General features: G+C 35.2%; 2 pseudogenes; both read right to left on the reverse strand.

The window, feature by feature from the left end:
- Positions 1–3,746: 3,746 nt before the first annotated feature.
- On the reverse strand, positions 3,747–4,140 carry LOC149215434 (protein DMP2 pseudogene; annotated as a pseudogene).
- A 6,274-nt stretch (positions 4,141–10,414) lies between these two features.
- Positions 10,415–10,808, reverse strand: LOC149215435 (protein DMP2 pseudogene; annotated as a pseudogene).
- Between the last annotated feature and the right edge of the window lie 4,147 nt (positions 10,809–14,955).

The following is a 14,955-nucleotide window of genomic DNA, read 5'->3' on the forward strand; positions in this document are numbered from 1 at the left end:
CTTAACTTTATTCACCATGAGAATGCATGATGAATAGTATATGCTCATGTCTTAATAGATTTAATGTTGATTACCCTCTAATTAAGTGAAATCCATTAGCATGGTATGTGTTTATCATTACTTGTTGAAGAGGTAAAAATCATTGGAGCCACGATTTAATGATGGTTGAATTTATCTCTACTATGGGAATGATGGATTTCTTATGCACGTTGCATTCCAGTGTGAAGTTAATTGTAGAAGCATGTTCAGTGAGTAACATTTCTTGGACCCATTCATGGTATAATTACATGTGATAATTATTCATAAATAGACTACCTGTGTTAATACAGTTGTCAGTAAACTCTAACTACCTTCCCCAGCTATAGATGCTTCCAAAGGAAAAGGAAGCAAGGAGAAGGAAGAAGACCGTGCTGCAGGGACAGACGGAGATGGGAAAAGAAATCGCTAAGTCTGGTGATGACCAGATAGCGCCAGCTTTGGGTGTCAGAATCTTGCAAAAGACTCTAAGTCTGGGAATGATTAGACAGCGCTTGATATGCATGTGAGTATTCCCTTGACCATGCTTAAGGAGTTGGTAAATGATAACTATAGTGTGTTGCTGTTAATGATTTTTGTAATGTCTCCTTGAAGTCGTTATTCTGAAATGGATACATAGTAGTGTTATGATATTTGTTGCATCTAGCATCAAGTGGTAACTCTGGTGCATGTGTGACACTTGGGAGATTATGTTTCTAATTGCATAAGTAGAGCAATTGCTTCCGGTAAGGGTGGTTTAATTTGTTAGTTATGCATGTTGGTCCAAGGATAAGATAAGTATCTTGCTCACCTTCTTGAAGAATACATATGAATGTTTATATGATTTCTTAGTAGAGGAAGTATTGGAATGCATGCAATGAAAGAATGGTTCTTTTCTAGATTTTCTTGGTAAAGAAAATGTGTTAAAGCATGCAATTAAAAATTGATTATTTTGGATGCTTTCTTAATAAAGCAAATAAGTAGTTCTTATTGGGAAGACTCCACGTGAGTCTTGTATGTGAAATGCTTGTCTCTTGTCTATAAAATCCTTACTTTTTTTATGAAAAGAACTATGTGCATGGAAGTAAAGTAATTGTGTTAGGAGAACACATGTTGCATATTGGTAGCTATTGTGACTTTGGAATTATAAGTTTGTGTGTACTTAAAGAAAGTGGTCATGTTAGCTTCCTTGAAAAATAATAGTCTCTTGGAGAGATTGTCTTGTTGGATGAGCTGTGTTGATTGCTTGATTTTGATGCATAAACGATAAGTAAACCTTGTTTTTGCATCTTGATTTTTATGCCTAAAGATAGATATCTTTAATCATTTCTTGAAAGGGAATCTTGAGAAACCCTCACATCGGAAGATAGAGAAATGAGAATTAAAATGACTTCCTTTAAGGAAGAGGTATGTGGTTTGTTGTAAGAAATGATGGTAGTCTTCTAGTGAAGGGGATAAGTGTTGCATACATTAAAGAAGGGCTCATATGATAAGCAATGGTATGCACAAAGATTAGTCATTATGATATAGAGTTATGATCTTTGTATGTTAGAGAGATTATGCTTAATTATATTAATGATGCATGGCCATAGTAAACGTAAGATAATACTCTATTAATGACGATTTGAATTAAGACAACAGACTATGGAAAAATTGGGAATGCTAAGAGTATTAACTCAACTGTTGTTGACATTTATACATTAATGAGTATTTGCATATGCTTTTATACATGACAATATTGTATGCATGAACATTCTTGGAAATGGAATACGTGTTAACTGATGCATATTTATAACTAACGTTGCTGATGGGATTAAGTAGTGGTAGCTTAATGGCAACAAGAAAACTCATCACGAAAATTGCTGCAATGTGAAATACAATTATAAATGAGAAAGAATGATGTTATATGATATGCATGAATTATGTTATTTGGAAAATTTGCATGCATACAACGTGTATGATGGATATGTTTCCCATCAATCTTGATGTTGTGGACCCATGTTGGGGTTAAGTGTAAATGCATGGTATACATGCATGTCTGTTGTGCTAATGATAATGTTCATATGGTTCATTGTGTAAATTACTTTGAGAAAGAGATGAAAAAAGAGAAATATTCATGCTATGTCTGGTTGGGATCAGATGGCATAAGAGGAAATAATTTCCTGTGTACGCTACGTCTGGTTAGGATCAGATAGCGTTTACTGGCGAGACCAGTGTGATTGCGGTCGAGTAGGACCTGCGTTTACTGGCGAGACCAGTGTGATTGCGGCCGAGTAGGACCTGCAAATGCTTGGGTTGATGGCAATACCTGCCCGGAGGGGTTGATGGTACTTGTCTGCCCGAAGTTGGGTTGATGGCAATACCTGCCCGGAGGGGTTGATGGTACTTGTCTGCCCGGAGTTGGGTTGATGGCAGCTACCTGCCCGGAAGGGTTGATGGTACTTGTCTGCCCAGATCTCCTCTCCCTAGAATTCTTGAGCTGGTTGGCCAGTGGGATTCTATGTTAGACCTGGTAAGGTCTCTATCGAAGAAACTGTCTGGATGTGAAAATGATTCGGTTTGGTTGTGGAAACCAGTTCCCATGGGTTGGGAATTCTTTAGTCCATTGTGGTCTCATGGCTAAAGGAATTAACTAATCAGCTATATGTTATGTTAGAAATAAATTTTACATATAGTTGTGTGAAATGTGTTATGCACTTTTAACAGGAAATGAGTTTAATGTTCAATAAGGAGTAATTGGAAATTTTAATTCCTTTATTGTATTATTAATTTTATGAACATCTTAGTGGGAGCTAAGACAGTTTTTGTTGGATGCAGTGATTGACAGTTTTGATGGTTAGAGAGCTAGGTGCTCTTTTGGTACTTCTAGAAGTACATTATGGATGTCTTTAATGAAAATTCATGCAGTGTGCACGTAAGCAGTGATTTATCATTGGTTGATTAGTGTTAGTGCTCCTTAAGTACTTGTAAAAGTACTGTGATTTAGAAACCATTTAGCAATTGATTGATTGTCAAACATATTTCATTTGACTCAAAATATAGTGACTAATGTGATTGAAACTGTTAGTCATATATTACAGGAATTACTTACCGTGGAGGAATGAAGAGTTTTCCACCCACTATTAAAAGGCTTACATGAAGGTATTCATGTTTTTCAAGCATAAGATGGTAAGTTATAGTAAGTTGACACAGAGAATGGTTTATTATGAATGAATAAGGGCCAGGTGGTGGCGATTAGAAGTTGCATATTTTTGCAATTACGAATGCTTATGTTTATTGATGCTTATAACTAATGATATTTCTTCTGATTATATCATTACTATTTCGGTTATTGTCATTTATTGAAATGAAATCTTGGATTTTAAAAAGGAAGGATCATCTTTTTGTGTGGTTTAGATGGTAATACAATGAGTAAAATCTCAAGTTTTCAATGAAAGATGAACACCGAGGACGGTGTTCTTGTTAAGGGGGGGAGTATGTCATATCCCTCGCGTAACTCCTCATAACTAACAGTTTTGAATGGTTGGTCAGTTTCGGAACTGATCCTTAAACTGCGGAACTGTTTCTTGATATGGGAGGCATTACTTCACATCTAGGGAATGCTCCATTACAGAAACTCGGGGAAACTGATTCTTGATGAGGGGGAATAAGGGAGGCGGTTACCATTAAAAAAGGAGACCTTAACGCTTCATGAAAGGGATCGGAAGGCTGATGGCAGGGGGCTGGTCCTCTCAGGCATCCGCGTAGTAACAGCCAACAACGTTGGGATCCATGAGGGCGACTGATGAAAACACCAGAACCGCTAGCACCGCGGGCACGAGATCAAGAAACGTGAGTTTGTAGGAAGATAGATCCACCGTCCTGTTGATCTCTGGGGTGGTCGTCCACATTCCGGTTCTGGTGGCGATTCCGTAGTATAACGTCCCGTCGTCTGCCTTGTAACTGGGGGAACGAATCAATGAAACAAGAAATCGCGCAGACGCCCAAGAGAAGGCCGGTCAAGTATTTGTTGAAGTTGTAGCAGTGGCCTCCGTTGGTGAAAATCGGTGACAGAATTTGGAAAGCAAGAACGGTGGTAGTGGGAAGAAAGAGTGGATCAGCCAAAGGTCTGGGACTGGGATCCATGCACTGCCTGTTGTTCTTGTCCTGGGCGTTGCTGCTCTGGTACACAAGTTGGGTCGAGCACGAAAGGGTAATAGATGGCGGGGAAGCATTCACCACGATGCTCAATGTTGTCACCAGTAGACTGTCTCTTGGACAAGCAGCGCCAGATATAAGTGCATTGGGACGAGCTCAAAGTGCTGCTTATTCTATTTTTGAGATGATAAATCGAGACTCTTCTGGAAAGTCAAGCTCTGGTAAAGGAAGCAGACTAGAGAGCATAGAGGGAAACCTTGAATTACGAAACATGCGCTTCAGTTATCCATCTCGTCCAGATGTCATCATATTTGAGGATTTGAGTTTCAGTATTTCAGCTGTGAAAGATGCGTGCAGACATGCCATTTTGGAGCGGTTTAAGGCAGCTGTTAATACTCACGCCAGATCTGAAGATAAGTAACTGCACTCTTTATAGAAAGAACCTTAGCGTATCTTCAGTAACTGCATTCTTACAGAGAGAATTTTAGTGCATGCATTAGAAGAATGATTGATTTTATAGGTTCTCTTTGTAAAGAGAATGGGTTAATGCATGTGGTAATGTATATGGTAAAAGATTGATTAATTTATCTCTTTTCTTGTTTAAAGAAATACTTAATGAGTCCATGCTTGTATCTTTAAAAGATTATGTCCACTACATATATTCAAGAAGGGATATTAGGATAAGCTAATGGCTCAAAGAACAGTCATCGTGTTATGGAGATGTGTTCTTTGCATGTTAGCAAGCTATGTTAAATCTTGACCATTGTGTTGTATGTTTTTAGAAAGAAACATGGACTTGTAAACTATTGACTAGATCTCTTAGAGAGAGATATGCACCAGTGTGAATAAGCTTTGTGTAAAGTAGAACAAGAATTTACTTGAATAAACGTACTAGTGAGTTAGTATGTTGTGCTTGCCTCACACAGATGAGTAGATGATAAAAGATCCTTTTTAAAGGTTGTTTAATGAATTATTGATAATGTATCTAATATTGTTGCCAAGCTTGTTGCCAACAGCATTGACAGGAAACGATGGCGGTTGGTGCCAGAGGAAACTGATGTTTAATATTGGCAGGATAAGGATTATTGGTCCATGTAGATGAGTCCAAATTGCAGTATTTATGCCACAAGGATTATTGCATGTGGCGGTATGTAAATAACAGATTACATGTAAATTGTGTTAGCTTGTAGCTAGTTATGGGATAACTTAATGATAACTCATTGTAATGATTTTTTTAACAATGGTTAAGGGATGGAATCCCTTATAAGCCATTGAGTGAGGGGTGAAAACCCTCACGAGCGTTTAATAAGAAGATTAAACGTTTGCTGGTTTTCACCCTACGGGGTTTCCAGGGTATATCCGTGTTCAATGGTGTGATTGGTGTGATTGCTTTATGTGTCCATTGTTGATGATGGGTCCTTGATGATGATGGTTCTTTATTTGTTGTGACAAGCATAATGTCTTAGTGCATGATTATTTAGTATGGTTAAGGATATCAAGTAATGGATGCAGGGGATTCATGAGACAGCTTATGTCAGAACACTACCACATGGATGGTTAACGGTTATGAAAATGGATATATAACTTATTGTCTTTCACTGCAATTTACTTGATGTATTAGTGAATGTGATATCTAATGGTTAGTGATGATTTGTGGAGTTGTTAATTGATTAATTACTTGTGGTAATTGTATAAATTAATTCTAACTCCCTACTTTTACCCGCGAGGTTACCGGGGTATGTGACAAGTGGTATCAGAGCTAAAGGTTGCAATACTGGCGCCTTTGGGAATTGGTAAGCGGAAAGGATATTGAGGTACGCCATCAGTAGGCATTAACTCAGGTATGAGTTTAATCAGTCGCATATTCATTTATGTCGTACACTACTTTTGGCATGATGGGTGTGATTCATGTTTATAACTTCCTTGAGAAATAAGTGATAAGTTGTTGCATAATTACATTCATAACATTGGATTCCTGATGAGGAAAAGACAATGAAAACTTTTGTCGCACTTAAGAACAATATTGAGTACTCATTACACTTAAGAACGATATTGAACACTCATTGACGAAAGTGACAATCAACTACCAAGTTTGATTTGCAAATATGGCAATAACAATGATGTATTTAATGAACAAAATTGAAGTTACAATGAATGAGCAAATGCATGAATATAAATTGGGAAACATCCTTGAATAGAATGAAAAATTGTTTTTAAAAGGACATTAGAAGAACCCCTTTAGATACTGAAAACATGCAATGAGTCAAGCAGCGAGACTTGATTGTCATAACTAATTTTTGATTCAGTCTTGTCATGGATGCATGAAGACAATTGGTGATTGAGATTGGTTAGTGTTGTATGACTAACCCATAGAACTTATATGCATTAATTGAATTGGACTAAGATTGCTACAATTCGTAAATAAGTGAAGTTGATTGATGTCACATGCATGGAATGTGTGTGTGAAGATTCTTACTCTCTCTGTGCTATAGTTCTTGTTGTATATGGGAGGAGTTCTTAACTTTATTCACCATGAGAATGCATGATGAATAGTATATGCTCATGTCTTAATAGATTTAATGTTGATTACCCTCTAATTAAGTGAAATCCATTAGCATGGTATGTGTTTATCATTACTTGTTGAAGAGGTAAAAATCATTGGAGCCACGATTTAATGATGGTTGAATTTATCTCTACTATGGGAATGATGGATTTCTTATGCACGTTGCATTCCAGTGTGAAGTTAATTGTAGAAGCATGTTCAGTGAGTAACATTTCTTGGACCCATTCATGGTATAATTACATGTGATAATTATTCATAAATAGACTACCTGTGTTAATACAGTTGTCAGTAAACTCTAACTACCTTCCCCAGCTATAGATGCTTCCAAAGGAAAAGGAAGCAAGGAGAAGGAAGAAGACCGTGCTGCAGGGACAGACGGAGATGGGAAAAGAAATCGCTAAGTCTGGTGATGACCAGATAGCGCCAGCTTTGGGTGTCAGAATCTTGCAAAAGACTCTAAGTCTGGGAATGATTAGACAGCGCTTGATATGCATGTGAGTATTCCCTTGACCATGCTTAAGGAGTTGGTAAATGATAACTATAGTGTGTTGCTGTTAATGATTTTTGTAATGTCTCCTTGAAGTCGTTATTCTGAAATGGATACATAGTAGTGTTATGATATTTGTTGCATCTAGCATCAAGTGGTAACTCTGGTGCATGTGTGACACTTGGGAGATTATGTTTCTAATTGCATAAGTAGAGCAATTGCTTCCGGTAAGGGTGGTTTAATTTGTTAGTTATGCATGTTGGTCCAAGGATAAGATAAGTATCTTGCTCACCTTCTTGAAGAATACATATGAATGTTTATATGATTTCTTAGTAGAGGAAGTATTGGAATGCATGCAATGAAAGAATGGTTCTTTTCTAGATTTTCTTGGTAAAGAAAATGTGTTAAAGCATGCAATTAAAAATTGATTATTTTGGATGCTTTCTTAATAAAGCAAATAAGTAGTTCTTATTGGGAAGACTCCACGTGAGTCTTGTATGTGAAATGCTTGTCTCTTGTCTATAAAATCCTTACTTTTTTTATGAAAAGAACTATGTGCATGGAAGTAAAGTAATTGTGTTAGGAGAACACATGTTGCATATTGGTAGCTATTGTGACTTTGGAATTATAAGTTTGTGTGTACTTAAAGAAAGTGGTCATGTTAGCTTCCTTGAAAAATAATAGTCTCTTGGAGAGATTGTCTTGTTGGATGAGCTGTGTTGATTGCTTGATTTTGATGCATAAACGATAAGTAAACCTTGTTTTTGCATCTTGATTTTTATGCCTAAAGATAGATATCTTTAATCATTTCTTGAAAGGGAATCTTGAGAAACCCTCACATCGGAAGATAGAGAAATGAGAATTAAAATGACTTCCTTTAAGGAAGAGGTATGTGGTTTGTTGTAAGAAATGATGGTAGTCTTCTAGTGAAGGGGATAAGTGTTGCATACATTAAAGAAGGGCTCATATGATAAGCAATGGTATGCACAAAGATTAGTCATTATGATATAGAGTTATGATCTTTGTATGTTAGAGAGATTATGCTTAATTATATTAATGATGCATGGCCATAGTAAACGTAAGATAATACTCTATTAATGACGATTTGAATTAAGACAACAGACTATGGAAAAATTGGGAATGCTAAGAGTATTAACTCAACTGTTGTTGACATTTATACATTAATGAGTATTTGCATATGCTTTTATACATGACAATATTGTATGCATGAACATTCTTGGAAATGGAATACGTGTTAACTGATGCATATTTATAACTAACGTTGCTGATGGGATTAAGTAGTGGTAGCTTAATGGCAACAAGAAAACTCATCACGAAAATTGCTGCAATGTGAAATACAATTATAAATGAGAAAGAATGATGTTATATGATATGCATGAATTATGTTATTTGGAAAATTTGCATGCATACAACGTGTATGATGGATATGTTTCCCATCAATCTTGATGTTGTGGACCCATGTTGGGGTTAAGTGTAAATGCATGGTATACATGCATGTCTGTTGTGCTAATGATAATGTTCATATGGTTCATTGTGTAAATTACTTTGAGAAAGAGATGAAAAAAGAGAAATATTCATGCTATGTCTGGTTGGGATCAGATGGCATAAGAGGAAATAATTTCCTGTGTACGCTACGTCTGGTTAGGATCAGATAGCGTTTACTGGCGAGACCAGTGTGATTGCGGTCGAGTAGGACCTGCGTTTACTGGCGAGACCAGTGTGATTGCGGCCGAGTAGGACCTGCAAATGCTTGGGTTGATGGCAATACCTGCCCGGAGGGGTTGATGGTACTTGTCTGCCCGAAGTTGGGTTGATGGCAATACCTGCCCGGAGGGGTTGATGGTACTTGTCTGCCCGGAGTTGGGTTGATGGCAGCTACCTGCCCGGAAGGGTTGATGGTACTTGTCTGCCCAGATCTCCTCTCCCTAGAATTCTTGAGCTGGTTGGCCAGTGGCATTCTATGTTAGACCTGGTAAGGTCTCTATCGAAGAAACTGTCTGGATGTGAAAATGATTCGGTTTGGTTGTGGAAACCAGTTCCCATGGGTTGGGAATTCTTTAGTCCATTGTGGTCTCATGGCTAAAGGAATTAACTAATCAGCTATATGTTATGTTAGAAATAAATTTTACATATAGTTGTGTGAAATGTGTTATGCACTTTTAACAGGAAATGAGTTTAATGTTCAATAAGGAGTAATTGGAAATTTTAATTCCTTTATTGTATTATTAATTTTATGAACATCTTAGTGGGAGCTAAGACAGTTTTTGTTGGATGCAGTGATTGACAGTTTTGATGGTTAGAGAGCTAGGTGCTCTTTTGGTACTTCTAGAAGTACATTATGGATGTCTTTAATGAAAATTCATGCAGTGTGCACGTAAGCAGTGATTTATCATTGGTTGATTAGTGTTAGTGCTCCTTAAGTACTTGTAAAAGTACTGTGATTTAGAAACCATTTAGCAATTGATTGATTGTCAAACATATTTCATTTGACTCAAAATATAGTGACTAATGTGATTGAAACTGTTAGTCATATATTACAGGAATTACTTACCGTGGAGGAATGAAGAGTTTTCCACCCACTATTAAAAGGCTTACATGAAGGTATTCATGTTTTTCAAGCATAAGATGGTAAGTTATAGTAAGTTGACACAGAGAATGGTTTATTATGAATGAATAAGGGCCAGGTGGTGGCGATTAGAAGTTGCATATTTTTGCAATTACGAATGCTTATGTTTATTGATGCTTATAACTAATGATATTTCTTCTGATTATATCATTACTATTTCGGTTATTGTCATTTATTGAAATGAAATCTTGGATTTTAAAAAGGAAGGATCATCTTTTTGTGTGGTTTAGATGGTAATACAATGAGTAAAATCTCAAGTTTTCAATGAAAGATGAACACCGAGGACGGTGTTCTTGTTAAGGGGGGGAGTATGTCATATCCCTCGCGTAACTCCTCATAACTAACAGTTTTGAATGGTTGGTCAGTTTCGGAACTGATCCTTAAACTGCGGAACTGTTTCTTGATATGGGAGGCATTACTTCACATCTAGGGAATGCTCCATTACAGAAACTCGGGGAAACTGATTCTTGATGAGGGGGAATAAGGGAGGCGGTTACCATTAAAAAAGGAGACCTTAACGCTTCATGAAAGGGATCGGAAGGCTGATGGCAGGGGGCTGGTCCTCTCAGGCATCCGCGTAGTAACAGCCAACAACGTTGGGATCCATGAGGGCGACTGATGAAAACACCAGAACCGCTAGCACCGCGGGCACGAGATCAAGAAACGTGAGTTTGTAGGAAGATAGATCCACCGTCCTGTTGATCTCTGGGGTGGTCGTCCACATTCCGGTTCTGGTGGCGATTCCGTAGTATAACGTCCCGTCGTCTGCCTTGTAACTGGGGGAACGAATCAATGAAACAAGAAATCGCGCAGACGCCCAAGAGAAGGCCGGTCAAGTATTTGTTGAAGTTGTAGCAGTGGCCTCCGTTGGTGAAAATCGGTGACAGAATTTGGAAAGCAAGAACGGTGGTAGTGGGAAGAAAGAGTGGATCAGCCAAAGGTCTGGGACTGGGATCCATGCACTGCCTGTTGTTCTTGTCCTGGGCGTTGCTGCTCTGGTACACAAGTTGGGTCGAGCACGAAAGGGTAATAGATGGCGGGGAAGCATTCACCACGATGCTCAATGTTGTCACCAGTAGACTGTCTCTTGGACAAGCAGCGCCAGATATAAGTGCATTGGGACGAGCTCAAAGTGCTGCTTATTCTATTTTTGAGATGATAAATCGAGACTCTTCTGGAAAGTCAAGCTCTGGTAAAGGAAGCAGACTAGAGAGCATAGAGGGAAACCTTGAATTACGAAACATGCGCTTCAGTTATCCATCTCGTCCAGATGTCATCATATTTGAGGATTTGAGTTTCAGTATTTCAGCTGTGAAAGATGCGTGCAGACATGCCATTTTGGAGCGGTTTAAGGCAGCTGTTAATACTCACGCCAGATCTGAAGATAAGTAACTGCACTCTTTATAGAAAGAACCTTAGCGTATCTTCAGTAACTGCATTCTTACAGAGAGAATTTTAGTGCATGCATTAGAAGAATGATTGATTTTATAGGTTCTCTTTGTAAAGAGAATGGGTTAATGCATGTGGTAATGTATATGGTAAAAGATTGATTAATTTATCTCTTTTCTTGTTTAAAGAAATACTTAATGAGTCCATGCTTGTATCTTTAAAAGATTATGTCCACTACATATATTCAAGACGGGATATTAGGATAAGCTAATGGCTCAAAGAACAGTCATCGTGTTATGGAGATGTGTTCTTTGCATGTTAGCAAGCTATGTTAAATCTTGACCATTGTGTTGTATGTTTTTAGAAAGAAACATGGACTTGTAAACTATTGACTAGATCTCTTAGAGAGAGATATGCACCAGTGTGAATAAGCTTTGTGTAAAGTAGAACAAGAATTTACTTGAATAAACGTACTAGTGAGTTAGTATGTTGTGCTTGCCTCACACAGATGAGTAGATGATAAAAGATCCTTTTTAAAGGTTGTTTAATGAATTATTGATAATGTATCTAATATTGTTGCCAAGCTTGTTGCCAACAGCATTGACAGGAAACGATGGCGGTTGGTGCCAGAGGAAACTGATGTTTAATATTGGCAGGATAAGGATTATTGGTCCATGTAGATGAGTCCAAATTGCAGTATTTATGCCACAAGGATTATTGCATGTGGCGGTATGTAAATAACAGATTACATGTAAATTGTGTTAGCTTGTAGCTAGTTATGGGATAACTTAATGATAACTCATTGTAATGATTTTTTTAACAATGGTTAAGGGATGGAATCCCTTATAAGCCATTGAGTGAGGGGTGAAAACCCTCACGAGCGTTTAATAAGAAGATTAAACGTTTGCTGGTTTTCACCCTACGGGGTTTCCAGGGTATATCCGTGTTCAATGGTGTGATTGGTGTGATTGCTTTATGTGTCCATTGTTGATGATGGGTCCTTGATGATGATGGTTCTTTATTTGTTGTGACAAGCATAATGTCTTAGTGCATGATTATTTAGTATGGTTAAGGATATCAAGTAATGGATGCAGGGGATTCATGAGACAGCTTATGTCAGAACACTACCACATGGATGGTTAACGGTTATGAAAATGGATATATAACTTATTGTCTTTCACTGCAATTTACTTGATGTATTAGTGAATGTGATATCTAATGGTTAGTGATGATTTGTGGAGTTGTTAATTGATTAATTACTTGTGGTAATTGTATAAATTAATTCTAACTCCCTACTTTTACCGCGAGGTTACCGGGGTATGTGACATGAGATGCCTCTGAATCTTGGGTCGTTAACCTGTTTCCTTACGTTCAAAGAAGACGAGCTCTTAGCCAAGCAAAAACAATTTTAAGACATACTCCAAGCCAAAAATTTATATTTTATTATATAAACGTAAATTCTAAAATAAATAAATAAAACTATTTTTATTTTATTTTAAATTATAATTTAATATGGCAGTTATTATTTTTTCAATAATTAAGAATATTTATGGAGCCATCAGGTTTAAAGTTGTAGTTGGTCTGGTGGAACTATTGTTAGTGGCAGACTTTGATACGCAAAAGAAGGGTATAAAATCTAAACGAACTGGAAGTTATTTTATATTTATATACAAAGGAAAGTATTTTATATTTATATATAGAGGGAACAATCACTTTAATACACAAATGCATGTAAAGGTATAAATTAATTTCAATATTCAAAAATAAATTATAGATGATTTTTACGAGTATAAAATTTATTTAATTTATTTTTTGTTTTAAATTGAAAAATAAATGGTTAATTTTATTTTCAAAGTTTATTTATATTTTCGCTTATTAAAAAATAATAATATAAAATTTAAATTGAAATTTTAAAAAATTATATATATATATATATATATATAATATTTAAATTTTAACTTTGTTTGTTTTGGGCAGTTCAAGTGGTGATGGTTATGGAGAGTCCTACGAAACTTACAAAAAAGATATTTAAATTTTAACTTTAATTTTATATATATAAATAAATATTATTTTAATTATAATTTAATAATTTTTTAATTATCACAATATAAATAAGGGCTACATAGTAGTTAGTATTTGCCACTTAATTTGAATATAGCTTAATTAAACTAAAAATAACAAAGACAAAAAATTCATCACAAAAATAAAACAACTAATAAAATATTGTATTGTTGAATGTCATCACAAAAAATTAAATATAATTAACTAATATTGTTTATATTAACATTTAATAAATATAAATATTTATTTATTCATTTTATTTTTTATTAATATGTATAATTTTTTTAAATTAAATTTAGTAAAATATGTTTTTAATATAATTATAAGTCATCCCAAAAAACCATAATTCATGAAAATGGAAATAATAGAAAAGAGAAAAAAAATATAAATAAAAAAAGAAAACTAAAAACAAAAAATTTATAACTACTAGAAATAGAAGTTACTAAACGACCCATAATAAGATCTTCAATCTTCTTACAAATAAATAAATCTAAATAATAATAAAAATTAACAAAATTTGAATTCCTAATATCAAATTATAAATAAGTGATATAAATGTGTGATCGAAAACAAACTAATACGCAATAAATTATAAAGGACATTATAGGGCATTTGTTTAGAACTCACCATTTTCAGGCTGGTGTAGTCCTTCATCTGTTTGGCAGATGATCTATGATGTAATTTTTAAATTTTGAGGCTGTGATCTAACCGCTGTATGTAGCAAGAAAAAAAACAAACCCTTGTGGAGTAGTTTTTTGTTTTTTTTCATTCACATTACATGTGAGATCACTACAAGTCCGCAAATAAAAACTATATCCCTATGGCAACTCAGTCATACAACTTTGCATTGAGCGAAAACTCTTAACATCTATAATAACGTATGTCTTCATAAGTCTGACCTACAATCAAGATTGTTTCTACAGTTTGTAACATATATTACTATGTGTCCAGTTTTAAAGATAATTTATGTTTCTGTTTTTATGGAAGAAAGGCAATCCATTGGTGAGTGTTGGTATCAAAACTCACTTTGAGAAAGTACCCTGTGGTGCTGAATATTTATATTTTTTGGATTATTGTTTTGCGTTTCTTTGTAATCTCATCCATCAATCTCATGTTTTCTCTTTATTCTCGCTCTAATTTTATTTAATCGCATTTCACAAATCAAATCAAATTTAAATTATGGAAAAAAATTATTTAGAAAAAATCAATTAATAAATTATTTTTAACTAATTATTTAAATATTAAATAACATTTTACCTAATAAACAAATCTTACACATAAACAAGGTGTTCCCAATAATAATACACTACTATAGGAAAAGGTAGTTTAAGACTATTTTTTAGACAATTAATATTTTTGTCTTAAAAAATGTCTCAAACTAAATGAAATACAATTGTTTGAAGAGAAAATGTTGTAAAGTAACTGAAATACAATTGTTTTAAAAGGGTAGTTTAAGACTATTTTTTAAGACAATTAATATTTTTGTCTTAAATATTTAAATTGTCTTAAAAAAATGTCTCAAACTAAATGAAATACAATTGTTTTAAGAGAAAATGTTGTAAAGTAAGTGAAATACAATTGTCTTAAAAATTATTGTTGTAAATTTGGTGGAAGACGTTTTATTAAGCGAGTTACTCTAGCGCTTAAAATATCAAA

This window comes from Pinus tabuliformis, chromosome 1_1 (genome assembly GCF_031772625.1).
Source record: "Pinus tabuliformis cultivar Carrire ecotype Pingquan chromosome 1_1, CPIR1, whole genome shotgun sequence".
Classification (NCBI taxonomy): Eukaryota; Viridiplantae; Streptophyta; class Pinopsida; order Pinales; family Pinaceae; genus Pinus; species Pinus tabuliformis.